Raw genomic sequence first — 12,654 nt, 5'->3', positions numbered from 1 at the left:
GCACCGAGTCGAGTGTTCGAAATATCCAAGGGGGAAGCGGACACAAGGTATTTTGCAAGATATACAGCATCCTGGGAAGCATCACCATCTTGGCGATCGCCAAACGTCCCATAAGGGAGAGAGGGAGTGTGTTCCAGAAGGACACAGACTGGTGAAGGGTCTTAAGCACTCGGTTGGCGTTGCGGGCTAGAAGGTGCTCATCGGTCAAGGCCACCTGAATGCCAAGATAGCCTCAACCCTAGACACGGAGGGACAATATTCGGGTCGGCAGCACAGCCGGCCAGTGGGAAAATCAACAATTTTCCTGGATTGATGCGCAGTCCAGAGGCTGCGCCAAAGCGGTCCAAAATCTGCATCAAAGCGGGCAGCGAATCGCTGGGAGCCGTCAAGTAGAATAGAGCGTCGTCAGCGTAGAGGGAGATCACGTTTGTGGTCACGCCCACCTTAATGCCCCACTGCTCCAACTCAGTGCACGCGGAGACCGCCAAGGGCTCTATTGCCAGGGCAAACAGGAGCGGGGAGAGAGGGCACCCCTGGGGGGTGCCCCTCCCGAGGGGCCACTCCTCAGAGCGGGCCGATCCAAGTCGGACTCTAGCCCGGGGCGCCCCATAGAGCACTCGGATCCAATTGCAGAACACCGATCCCGAACCCCGTCCTCTGGAGCACTTCTAATAAATACCCCCAGTTAACCGTGTCAAAGGCTTTAGCTAGATCAATGGAGACCAGTACGTGTGAGTCCTCCCTCCCACGCACCTCATGGAGGATATGGTTCAGACGCCTCAGGTTCATCGCCGTGTTACGGCCAGGGAGGAACCCACATTGGCCTGGGTGGATCAGGTGGCCATATGGGGGGCTAAGCAAGTAGCCAATAGTTTAGTGAGGATCTTTGCATCTGTGTTGATCAGGGTGATGGGCCGGAATGCTGCGGGATCAAAACCAACCCCACCCGGCTTCAGGATCATGCAGACCTCTCCCTGGTTCATAGTAGGTGGGAGAACGCCAGCCTCCAGGGCTTCGTTATAGACCTGCAACAAGAGGGGGGCTAGGACTCCACCGAACGAATGGTAAAATTCAGGCGGGAAACCATCCCCACCTGGGGTCTTAGCCCGTGGCAGGGCGGCCAATGCCACTCTGATCTCCTGAAGAGTTAAGCCAGCATCCAGTTCCTCCGCCATTTCCCCCTAAAGGGCCCGGAGATCCAAGTCTTGGAGATAGGGCCGGTAGGAAGCCTCCGTGATCGAGGGGTCAGCAGCATACACGGTCTCCAGATGGGATCGAAGGACCTCGAGAATAGCAGACTCCGAGTGCATCACATTCCCGGACGGGGCCCGTAGGGCAACTATCCTCTCAGGTGCGAACTCCCTTAGAAGAATCCAGGCCAGCAGGCGGCCAGATTTGTCACCCTCTCGGTGGAGGCGCTGTCTGTATTGACCTAAGGTGTATTTATCAAGGCGAGTGAGAATGTCATGCACAGACACCTGGGCCGTCTTCTCCGCCATCCGATCCGAAGTGTCAGGATCCGGCCGAGACTGACAGAATCGAAGCACGCTCTCAGCATCATGCAAGTCAGAGAGTAGCTGTTTCCGCACCGCATATGTGAGGCCCATGCAGGCTCCGCGTATCACCGCCTTCAGGGCTTCCCACCTGGTGGAGTAGGGTATGTCACCACTCTCCCAGTTCAAATCTATGTAGTCCGACAGGGCAGTCGCCACATGTTCCCTTCCCACCTGGTCTTGGAGGATGTCAATCGGCATTCGCCAGGTATGGGGACGGGCAGCGTGGTCAGCCCACTGAGCCATGCATGTTACCGGGTCATGATCCGACAGAAAGCGGGCCTGGTGTGTGACCGTCAAAGTGAGAGATGGGGGAAGATTGTCCTCAAGGACGCGGTCCAATCTGCTATGTGTCCAGTGAGTCGGGGTATGGCAAGTAAACAGTCTCTGTGTAGGGTGACTCACGCGCCACACATCCACAGCCCCCAAGTTGTGCATGACTTCCTGAAGGCGCGCCGTCATACGCGGCTTCGTGCCAGACCGAGGGGGGTGTCTGTCCATTTCGGGGTCCAAAACGCAATTGAAATCCCCAAGCCAGAGGAAGGGGGCATCTACCTCAGAAGCAACAAGATCCTGAAGGTGGGAGAAAAAGGTCGGATCAGCAATATTCGGTGCATAGGACTTCAAGAGTAAGATTTCCCTGTCATCCAGCTTGATCCGCAAAAGCAGACACCTGCCTTCAATGTCTGCCTCAACATATTGGACAGCACAGGGAGTCCCAGGTGCCACCCAAATAAGGACGCCCCTGGCATACGTGGAGAAGGAGGAATGGAACATCTGGCCGCTCCACTTCTTGGATAGCCGCTGAGCGCCCTCCTCATCAAAATGGGTCTCCTGAAGGCATGCCACGGAGACCCCATGCCGTTTAAGGAAGGAGAGGACCCTGTGTCTCTTGGTGCAAGTACCCAAACCGCGCATGTTCCAAGTTAAGAATTTAAAACCCTTGGTTGAAGACTGTGCCCAAACGGGCCATTTAATGCATACATTGCGACCTGCCACCCCGGGGCCCAAACACCAGACGGACCGGGAGGAATAGTCCACCCAGTCAGCCACACAGAAACCTGAATCACAATATACTTGATGCCAGTAACTCTTTCCGCACCCTCCCCAGTCCACCCTCCAAACCCCCCCCAACTTAGAAACCCCTCAACAACACTGCCCCCCCCACCCGCGAGCATAAGGACAGCAACAACCAAACATGCTACCCCGCCCTTCCCCTGCCAGTGCCAGGACGTACACAGCCACCCCATTCACCCGCTCAACACACACTCACACACAACCCAACCAATTCCACCCACCCAGCTCCCCAAGGGGACCCAGCTTCGCAAGACAATCTCTAGGCATGTCTGCTGTTATCAGCCTCAGATCGGCTCGGTCCTCCGTCCAGGAAATGCGGATCCCACCCCTCATACCTCTGTCCAGCGGAATGCAAGTCCTCCGTTCCACCCAGCCATCCAAGGACTCCCAGTACAAGTTAAAAGCATCAGTGAGCCAGCAATGTACGATCAGAAGGCCCACCAAGGACATTAAAACATTAACAAGACAGTACCTCAGGCTGGAGCCTCCTCCATCCGTGGCTTGGAAAGGCCAGTTTCAGGGATCACCGGGGCCATAGAATCCGTACCGGGTATAGTGTCTTGCAGGGTATCCGGAACCAAGATCTCTCCAGGGGCGGATGCTGTAGGAGATTCTGGAACGGCTCCCGCCGACGACAATCCCATGCGGAGAGCACCATCAGCTCCCACCGAAACCCGGGGCTCCAGAGAACCCCGCGATCCAGATCGGCATCTCCCTCTGCACCGACGCCGTCGCTGGGGACGGGTCCCCCACGACTCACGGGGACCACCACGTTCACTGGGGGACAGATCGTCCCCCCTTATCTCCAGCCACTCCCACACCTCCGCCGGGGATTCAAAGAAGTGCGCCCGGCCCTGGGAGATTACCTTGAGTTTGGCCGGGTAGAAGAGCATGTATTGAATCTTCATCTCCCGGAGTTTTTGTTTAACTCCCAGGTAGGACTTCCGCTGCTCCTGCACTTGTTGTGTGTAATCAGGGTATATGGACACTCGGCTGTTTTCGATTGTGAGGGACTCCGCTTCCCTCGCCGCCCTCAGAATACAGTCACTGTCTTTGTATTTTAGGATCTTTGCAATTAGAGCCCTTGGAGGTTCACCCGGGCGCAGAGGGGGCACCAGAGCCCTATGCACCCGTTCAAGGACAAAAACACTGGACAGGCCTTGCGGACACAGATGGGTGCGGATCCAGGTCTCTAGGAAGCGCTCTGCATTGCCCACCTCCAGTCGCTCCCGCACTCCCAGGACCCTGATGTTGCTGCGATGGGCCCTCCCTTCCGCGTCCACTGCCCTTCTCTCCAGAGCTCGTGTAGAGGCTGTAAGGTGTGCGACCGACTTCTGCAAGAGGCCACCTCCCCCTGCAGCTGAGTGATATTACCTTCAGCGTCTGTGACCTTGTCCGTGACCTTTCGGAGATCTGTTCGCAGCAGATTAACATCTATGGAGAGAGTCTCTATCTGTCTCTTGAGGGCGGAATGGGATCCCTGTATGGCCTTTAATAACTCCGCCCGGGTCGGCTTTACTGGACCATCTCCACCGTCCTCTGGACCAGTCTGGCGAGTAATCCTCTGCGATGGCAGGCGCGGCTTAGTATACTGCATAATGGTATTAGGCTGGGAAGACCTCGAGGACCTATCCTTGCGTGTCGCCATCTGGAGGAGAAAGTCACACACCATTTGCGATGCGCCACAGAGGGTTCCCCCCAGCCACCCCCGGCTAGGCACTCAGTGCAGGGACGTCCTGAAGTTTGAAATGCCAGGTGATTTAAGCTCTCCACCAGGTAGCTCCGAGCAGGTGCAACTCAGGATGTTATCACACAGAGCCGATTTGTAGTCGGGCCAAGCAGGGGCAGAGAGGCAGCCCACCCCGCGTACCACAGTCCAGCTCTCCGGAGAACTCCCCTTGATGGAGCGTCCAGTGACGTACAATCCACCCGCCGGAACAGGCGGCAGGATCTGAAGGAATCCGGTTGAGGCCAATGGCAGAGCCCCTGCGCCGAGGCGGGCGCCCGGAGCGACGTCCGTCACCTCCTAAAGCAGCAGCGCGATCTCCAAGGCACCAGGGGCATCCCCTCGCAGTGTGAGTCCGGTGGCAGCTTAGCTCCGGTCAGCAGGCCTGCAGCCAGTGTGTTCCCGGGGCGCAGAGAGACAAGCGCCTCGGGTGAAGGACAAGATGGCGGCCAGTGGGGGAGGGGTGGCGATCCGGCTGCGTCCACTCCCCGATGCCCAGCAGTTCAATTCGCCTCAGGTCGTGCCACAGCCCCCCGGGCCCCCAGAGAGCAGACAGAAGCCCACCGCAGGGGCGCTCACCCATTGCGAGGCTCCGCTCCACTGCAGCGTCCAGAGGAGGGGTGATCGCCGCGACTCCTTTCCACCGGGCGCAAGGGCCGCCAGTTCACCGAGGCCGGCCGGAGTCACCCAGCCACTCACCAGCGCCCGTCAGATGCTGTTGCAATCAAGGAAGGCTCCGCCAATCCTGGGCTCGACTCTGGGCCGGGTAGAAGCCTCGTACGAGCGGGCCGCCTCCTCCGCAGCGCTCCGGTAGGTTGCTCCGGAGCCCTCAGCGCTCCTCAGTATCACCAGGTCAGTTTACGGGGGTTTCACGAGTCGCCACCTCAGTGCGGGGGCTCCCCCAGCACGAGGGAAGCTTCGGGTGTTTAAAGCTGGATAAAAAGAGTCCAAGCAGGATCTAATTAAAGGATAAAAGGGTCCACAGGACGGTAGCTGGCGGAGCTCACGTCCTGTCGGCCATGCTGCTTGGCCACGCCCCAATGTAATCTACAAGGTAAATTGTCTTTGTGTGCTTCAGCTATATCTATTGCTTTCATTGTTAGAAAATATTCACCCATAAACTGTGAATCTCTACTGCTAAGGACAGGATTCAATTTTCTGCATATAGAAATTTCAGAAAAAATGAAATCTATATTAGAATAATAATACTGTAACTGTAAATAATACTGTAAATTTCCAGTTCTAATAAACAAACTAGTTAAAATACTACATGAAATACCATATGTCAGTGGTAAATGATGGTAAGTAACTCCTTCTGCTACTGATGTCGGTAATATCATACAGACATAGCAATCACTAACTTGCATTGTCTCTACATAGTGTACTAATAGATTAGCAAACACATTCAGATCCGTCTCATTTCTATTTCTACTATGAAGTAATTCAATCTCTTCTGGTGCTTCTAAATCTACTCTGCCTTGTTTAAGGTTTGCTACCTTTCCATGTATACTAGTGTCGTTCTGTTTATTACCAGTCATCAAGTAAGGAATTGCTATTGTCAGTCCTAGCCATGTCATAAGCACTATCAATACACTGCATATGCATATTTTACAGCATGTCTTTATACAATTTCTTTTCGAGTTTCCAGTAACTCTAGCATTAGCCATTTTGAATAAGGAGCCTTAGCCCCTCTTTGGAAACTTTGCACAGAATATAACTGAATTTATCTCAAGTTGGTCTCACTTCTTCGAAAAACTGATCAGCAATCAATTATTCCACACTTTCATCACTTTCATCACTGATTTCCAGATTCTCAAATTCTTCAAGAATTACGTAAGTCCATTCAGGACCCTTGAATTTATTGTTTAGTCTTTTCAAGTGTGGTCTTCTTCTTTGTTTACTTGTCAATGGTTCAATTTGACTTGTTACTTCATCCACTTGTTCAGGTTCTTCATTTATTGTGACTAGGCGATATTTCAGTCTTTTAACAAAACCAGGCCAAGCATCACCCTTTCTGAGTCTTTTAGCTGGCACTGTGCTTTCAGATTCTTTAGATGTTCTTTTGTTTTCTTTGAGTTGTGGCACAATTTGATTTGCGTCATCTTCAGGTATCCTCTCTATCTGACCTTGTCAAGGCCTTATTACAGTTGATGTTTCTGCCTGGATGGGTTCTTCTATACTAATCTGACCTTGTTCAGGATTCTGTTTTGTTGGGCCCCCATCCCCACACTCTCTATCCGCCGTCGCGGATATCCGGCCCCCGGGAAATTAGTAGGAGGGGCATATAGCCGCCTCCTCCCCTGGAAGGGGCCTATGGCCGTCTCCCCTTAGGCGACCCATCCTTAGTGGGTGCCGCCTCCCCATGGGAGGGGCCAATGGCCGCCTCCACCCGGGCGCTCCCATCCATAGTGGGTGGCGCCCCCCTCTAGGGACCTTGAAATTACTGCTCACCGATCATGACCTTACCGCCACAGGCCGGATAGTTGACCGGCTATCCGGCCCCCCCAACTCCTCCTAAAGGTCATGCTTCCTCAAACCCCTTAGCGATGCTACAAAGTCTCCTATGAGTAAAACATTCCCCTCCCGGGACAGGTGAACCCCATCATTCAGATACATGTGATCACCCCGAATACACCCATGAGGAATACTATGCAACTGCGCAGAGCGAAACAATCTACCAATTTTGTTGTTTACCTTCTTCACCGAATGGTTCAGTGCTGACACTGAAAGGCCCCCCCGCCAAACTTTCCTGGGAATCATGTGGGACCAGGCAATCGTGCACCCCGGGATTCTTTTTGCCAACCAGCTAACAGCAGACAACACTTGCTCAAACAACACTCGTCTACCCAGTGTCACCAAGTCATTGCCCTCCAGGTGTACTATGACTACAGATGGCGGTGACCTTTGCCGCCCTAAGAGACCCTCAACAAATGACTCGAATTGGTCAATACAGAGCCCGCCCTTCCCATGGAAGGTCACTCTGTACCTGTTTTCCCCAGCTGCGCGAGTCGCGTCACCTGCTTTGAATACGTCCCCGGCGCGCCTCACTTATGAGTGGCCCACGACCCATACCACTCTCTCTCCAGTCAGTGCTCCTTGACCGCTGGTCTCCTGGTGCTGGGTCGACTGCAAATTCCGCCCCGCGTGACAGGCTCGCGAAACTGTAATTCAAACAAAAGACAAGAAGCGTGAGTGCATGTCACTTGACTTTACAACATGTGCAATCGCACATACCTTCTGAAGCAATTCGAGGACCATCGTCCCAACTGTTTCACTTCATCCGCACTCTGACCCCTGGCTGTAGCCTAAGTAGCAGCCCCTATCCTAAAGGAGTGGGTCACAAAATCACACGGGTCCATGCCCGCGGCAGCGATTGTCAGTGCTAACACCCTCTGGAACTGAAATCTCGTCAGCGGGGTGCCATCCCTGTGCCTCAGCAAACTCCCCCCCCCATGTAGCCGCCCTCAGTGCCAAGTATTCCTCTATACACATTATCAGGCACGTGGGGGACCCTCGCATGCGCTGCACAACAACACTATGTCCCGTAGCCCCCTGGTCGGTCTTGGACCTGGCTATCGTGACTACCATCGAATCACCCCTAATTAGGATGTGATCCCTGCACAAGCCTCCCTCAACGTCTTTCTTATTCCTTGCGACCAGTTCGCTCACCCGCATAGCCCCATGGAATGCTAATGTGAAAGCCGCCCGGAACAGAACTGCTTCGAATTGGGAGGAGCATGTCTCGATTAGTTTCGCCATGAGCAGGGACAACCTTTCCAAGCCAATCGGGCGCCTCTCATCTTGCTTGTGACCCTCAAGGCGCTGCCAGCCGCGAAGGGCTTTTTTCGCCAAAAAGGAACTTGTTGGGTCTTTTATGCCATGCACCTGCGCCATGAATAAAATGGCCGCCCTGTGCCTATTGGCCGTTGCCGCTGATCGGCCTTCTCTGTGTAGAGCTACCAAGAACCCCAGGAAGGATTCCTCCTGACCCCAGTTCTGACTCCCTGTCAGACCCAAAAATGTGCAATAGGAACGAAACGCTCCTTCGTATGCTTTCCTCGTCCTGGGGGCTAAGCTTGCTGCCACGAGGTCTTGTAATCCAGGGCACCGATTAGCCAGAGCGCTTCGGGGAATGGTGCCGCCACTAGGTCCGCTGTAGGTAGATAACCCGTGAACGCCTGCATATGTGAACGAGAGAGTGCATCAGCTGCATGATTCAGTACGCCCGGCACATGTTTCGCCCTGAACTGTACATTCAGTCTCATGCAAAGCAGCACGACTTCTTTCAACAATCTCAAGATCCATTTGCAGCGTGCTGCCTGTTTGTTAATGCATTCGACCACAGTCATATTATCAGACCAAAATACCACAGAGCGGTCTCTGAAATCGTCTGGCCATGCCATCAGAGCAACAAACATAGGGAATAGCTCCAGGAACCCAATGTTACTTGTGAGACCACTGGAGTGCCAACACGCCGGCCATGTTTGCGCCGACCATCGGTTACCAAAAATGGCGCCAAATCCCACGCTCCCCGCCGAATCAGTCCACGAACCCAGCTCGTCTGACGATGCTGGCAGCTTGCTCCATACCACTCGACCATTGAAGTCCGCCAGAAATGCCATCCAAATGCGCATATCCTGGCGAACCTCTGCAGACAGTCTCGTGCGGTGGTGTCCTTCTTTGAGACCAACCATAGCTTGTGCAATAGAGCGTGAAAAGGGGCGGGCCATTGGTATAACTCTCAAGGCAAAGTTAAGCTGACCCACTGTTTGCTGTAACTGGTGCAGGGTCACTTTCTCCTTACTAAGGCAAAGCTTCAGGGAAGCCCTAAATTTGGCTACCTTTCCCACCGGCAAACGGAAACATCCCTCCACAGAATCTAGCTCAATTCCCAGAAACTCGAGTGAAGTAGATGGTCCAACCGTCTTACCTGGTGCCAATGGGACTCCAAAATCCCTCATGAGGATGCAAAAGTCATGTAGCGCCTGCGCACATTTCGTGTCGCCGGCTGCTCCCAAGAACAGGAAGTCATCTAGATAATGCATAACATGTCTATGCCCTGAGGCCTCGGTGAATGCCCACTCTAAAAAACAGCTGAATTTTTCAAAATAGGCACAAGAAATGGAGCAACCCATCGGCATGCATTTATCCATGTAATAACTCCCTTGGAATACAAAACCTAGCAAACGCTGATCCTGTGGGTGTACCGGGAGCAACCGGAATGCTGATTCAATATCTGATTTCGCCATCAGCGCCCCGGGGCCCAGGCGATTTAACATGGCGACGGCATCATCGAATGATGCGTACCGCACCGAACAGACTTCTGGGTCAATGGCCTCGTTCACCGAGAAACCCCTTGGAGCTGACAGTTTATGGATAAGCCTAAACTCCCCCGGGTCCTTCTTCGGGACCACACCTAACGGGGAACAGATGAAATCCGCCACTGGTGGGCGCTGAAAAGGCCCCGCCACTCGCCCCAAACTGACTTCTTTCGCAATTTTTCTCTCTACCACAATTGGATTATGTTGCGCAGATAACTGGTTCTTACAAAGGATTCCCCTCGAAAATCCCTCGCCGGGATGTGGAAGCCGTTCAAGAATCCCTTCCTCAACACCCCAGCGGAGACATGATCAGGGTATTTGTTTAACCAAGGAGTCATAGCCATGAGATCAACGGGTGTAGGCAATTGGTCACAACGATCTACCTCAGTCCTGCTTGGACCCTCCCTTTCCCCCCGCCCCGTTATTTTTCGATCTACATGAACTCTCCGGGTGTGAGGAATTCCCACAGCCCGCACACACATGTTTGAACCTACATGTCCCTTGTGGTCTGTTACAGTTGCCTCGATTGAAGCCCCAACAGACCCCCCACTTTCCACCATTCCCGCCGGTTTTCGGCTGGTGATCGCCACCGGCGCCTGCTCGAAAGGGCACCGCGGGCCTTTGGCGGGAAACCCCCGACCCACTCCCGCCTGGCGAGGATGTACCTGCCGCCCCCGGCAGGAGCTGCTTATGCCAAGAGACTGATTCGAGGCAGTCCCATGTCAGAGAGGCATCATATTTGTTCGCTTTTCGGAATTTCATGTCATAACCTTTCCATTCCTCCCCCTCATACATTGCATAAAAATCCATTATACGAGTTTGATAACAAGACAGTTCAGTTAATACCTCGGGCTTACGTCCCCCCATAACTGCAGTAAATATTGCAAAGGCCTTCGCCCAATTCGTTATCGTCTCATCCACCCTGAACTCCGCCATCTTGGCGCGCCAGACGCTCGGGTGCCACAAATCTTTCTGGGTTTTAGCATATTCCATTTCGCGATGGTCAGTTAATAACGAAAACATATTGACATACTTGTCTCCCCATATCAATTCTTTTGTGGCAATAGGGATGTGTTGTGCCACCCTCTCCCGCCTTGAGGCTAATGAGCCCTCCCCCGCCATTGGCAAAGCGAGCTTACCCGGTTCGGTCGTTGTTCCCGCCGTTTTCTCGAGACCAACTGCCGGACCTCCCGGTGTCACCTGTGGGGAAACAAGAGGAAGATTCGCCTTCGCGGCATCTCGCGACTGCCGCAACTGCTGGATTAGTAACTTGGCCTCTTCGGCCGTGTCTCCGGGCGCCGTAGCACCCCCTGCCTTCTTATTGAGCCATGCGGCTAACTGGGTGGCCAATTCAGGAGGCATATCCTCATCGTTAGCGGGCGTAATCACAACCGGGATCGGTTGACCCGCGTCTGGGATTGGTAACGGATCGTTAGCTGGTGTGACAGGAGTGACCGGGGGCTTCTTAGGTTTACCAGGATTGTTTAGTGCAGCCAGTTGCTTTTTGACGTCCGCCAAACCTCGACCGATCGCTGGGAGTTGTCCGATTTTTCGCTCCATGCCAGCCATCCGGTTCACCAACATGCGTAGCACCTTATCTGTCTCGGAACCCTTTCCTGCCTTTTTGCCATGGTTTCGATTATCCGCTCCGAGTTGATCAACACGGTCCTGGATTCTTCGCCTTTAAGTCACTGAAAGAGAAACACAAGAATTACAAGTTCTCAAAATTGCTGCTTGTTCCGTCGAGGGCTCACGAGCAACGAGTGGGTGCAGCCTTCAGAGCACAGGAACAAGAGGACGCTTCTTCGGATTCCCGCTCTATTTATTCCTCTGTGGGAGGGCGTGTACCCTCCTCCGGTACGCCTACCGGGCGTGGCCATCGGTGTAGGTGTCTTGGACAACCCCTCTTGAGTGGGAAAAGGCGCGCCCCGGCTACGCCGCTTCGGGCATACCAGCCGAGACACGCCCCGCGCCCAAAATGGTTTCCCGGGAGGATCGGGGCACCCAACCATACGTTCGGGGGGACCGAGTGGTCGCCCCTTTCCAAATTTACAACTGTTTTGGTATTCATAGATTGCACTTACTACTTTTCGTATTCACAGAATGAACTTACTACTTTTGGCATTCACCCAAATTTTCGGTAAACAGCACTTACTACTTTTGGTATTCGCAGAATTAACTTACTCATTTCGGTATTCACAGAAGTTAGGACTCCTAACTTTAGGACTCCTAAATGCCTTCTGTGAATACCGAAAGTCTTAAAATTTGGATTTTTCTCAATTTAGTAGTAGCAAAGCTAGGACTCCTAACTTTAGGACTCCTAAATGCCTTCTGTGAATACCGAAAGTCTTAAAATTAGGATTTTTCTCAATTTAGTAGTAGTAAAGTTAGGACTCCTAACATTGACCATGGAATTGGCAACATGGCTGAGAGCATGCAGTCAATTGCAAAGGGGATGACAGACATCACACAGTACATGAGTGTTCTCTGTGACAAATTGGATAGAGACCACTCAGAGCGGCGCAGGGAGCGCCAGTGTATGCGGCAGCAGTCAAAAGCCCTGAACCGCTTTGCCAGATCAACCTCACTGCTGTGCTGGCGTTTTGTCGCCATGCAGGATGCAATTGTGCACTGCTGCACAGATTTGTCAAGGGGGATGGGGAGAGTCACCTCTGCCATGGAGCAGATGCTCACAAACCAGGCAGGCACTGCTGGAGACATAGGTGTCGATGAAACTGAAGAGTCCACCAGCAGGAGTGGCTCCAGCACTCCTGTCCCTGAGATATGTAGGAGCGGCCGGCAGGCGCCAAATTTCAGACCCAGGCACCACCGGAAGTGTTGAGACCCAGCCTCGTGCATCCTGCACTGTAGTGCGTGGGCGTAAACATTAAAAATGGCCTCAACCCACAGGACAGGCCACAGTGAGGAGAACTGCAACCACCCTGTCATGGACACAGACATTGTAGGACCATGGTGT

At 53.4% G+C, this 12,654-nt stretch overlaps 1 pseudogene; it reads right to left on the bottom strand.

Moving 5' to 3' along the window:
• Positions 1-3,103: 3,103 nt before the first annotated feature.
• LOC147724227 (uncharacterized) overlaps positions 3,104-12,654 on the bottom strand; it is a 41,321-nt pseudogene continuing 31,770 nt past the window's right edge.

This window comes from Lissotriton vulgaris, chromosome 4_1, assembly GCF_964263255.1.
Source record: "Lissotriton vulgaris chromosome 4_1, aLisVul1.2, whole genome shotgun sequence".
Lineage (NCBI taxonomy): Eukaryota > Metazoa > Chordata > Amphibia > Caudata > Salamandridae > Lissotriton > Lissotriton vulgaris.
Note: the sequence above shows the minus strand (reverse complement) of the source record. Positions and strands in the feature narration are given on the sequence as shown.